This window comes from Falco naumanni, chromosome 7, assembly GCF_017639655.2.
Source record: "Falco naumanni isolate bFalNau1 chromosome 7, bFalNau1.pat, whole genome shotgun sequence".
NCBI lineage: Eukaryota > Metazoa > Chordata > Aves > Falconiformes > Falconidae > Falco > Falco naumanni.
In genome coordinates this window covers 37,089,283-37,090,703 of record NC_054060.1, presented here as the reverse complement: position 1 = coordinate 37,090,703, position 1,421 = coordinate 37,089,283, and the positions used below count along the sequence as shown (strand labels likewise).

The window sequence follows — 1,421 nt, the reverse complement described above, 5'->3', positions numbered from 1 at the left end:
ATAAAGGTTGCATATTTACAAATGAGATCAGAATTTGGCTTCCTATAATAGCACATTGTAATGTGCCAGCAATTGCTCCATAACAATAGAAGATCAAGGTATCTTGTTATATATAGGTCTTGTCCCTTAACCAGTACATACAAGGCAAAATAATTACTGGTTTTTATAGTGAGACCTCATCCAAGTATGTGTAAGACCTTCTCATACAGCTGAGTAAAGTAACATCTATACACAACCTCCACCTAGAGAAGAGGTAGCTCTGGAGGACTGAATGAAATCAAACAAAAATACCACCTGCAAATTTACAGTGTGCAGCCAGGCATTGGTTGGAGTCCAGGCAAACACAAACTTACAAGACCTAGTATGTTTGCATGGTTCTTTGGTAAGTAGGTACTTTCTTCTTTATTTATTTATTACAATGCTCTGGACAGAGATTAAATTTAATAGCGCTAGCGTTTGTTTTGGTTTTGTTTTTTTTCACTTACCTTGAAATAAGATTTGCACACATTTTTCTAACTAGATTAAAAAGCTGCCAAGTGGCTCTTTAAACAATTCTCAATGCTTGCAGAAGAGTTGTTCATGGCCTCTTACATAAGAGTACTTCCCTGGAGCCACATCAGGAACTGATCCCCTGCCCCACACAAATAGAGCTTTACCCTCTTTGTCCAGAAGCAGAAAGGTACTTCTGCTCAAAACATGCTGGGACACAAAATCCTCATTGTATTCCACTAGCAAATTCTGAACTAAGACTCAATTTAAAGCCTATTTAGGTCAGTTAAAGGCTTGCCATTGACTCAGTGAGTTTTGGGACAGGGTCTTAAAATATAGGTCTTAAGGACAGGAAAGCCTCTATATACATGATAGTTCTTAGGGAAATCACTGAGGTCAGCAGAGGCTGATTGACTTCAGCAGATCACTGAGGTCAGCAGATGCTCAGTGGGACAAGAATTTTGTGCTGATCCAAAGCTATCAGAGAAATAAGTAAGAAGGTGAGAAGACTGAAGAGAGAGAGTCCTCCCCACATGTCATTCACCTGCAGGCTGTTGGAGCTGCAGCAATTGGAAAAGCCAACCAGACATCCCTACTCAGCCACACTGTGTTTTTTAAGTGACTAAAGAGGTCAGCACTCCCACATCGTGTAGAAATGGTTGGATGATGTGGTTTCTATTTTTAAAATAACTTTAAGATTCCATCCCCTAATTCACACAAAAGCTAACAAAATATGGTGGTTTTTTAATGATGTAAAAATCAATATTATAAAAAAATTAAGTAAATATTTCCCTTGGCAAGAAAATATAAAATCTCATTCTCGTAACATGCAAGTTTTATATTTACACAGCGTAAAGTGTCTGTCCCACATTACCATAATGTGTTATTAGCATGAAACATTTTTAGCTGTGATGTCTTAAACAGAGCTTGAG

The 1,421-nt window shown here is 37.9% G+C and overlaps 1 long non-coding RNA gene across 1 annotated transcript in view; it reads left to right on the top strand.

The window, feature by feature from the left end:
• LOC121091362 overlaps window positions 1-1,421 on the top strand; it is a 49,919-nt gene that overhangs the window by 30,224 nt on the left and 18,274 nt on the right. The window lies entirely within an intron of this gene.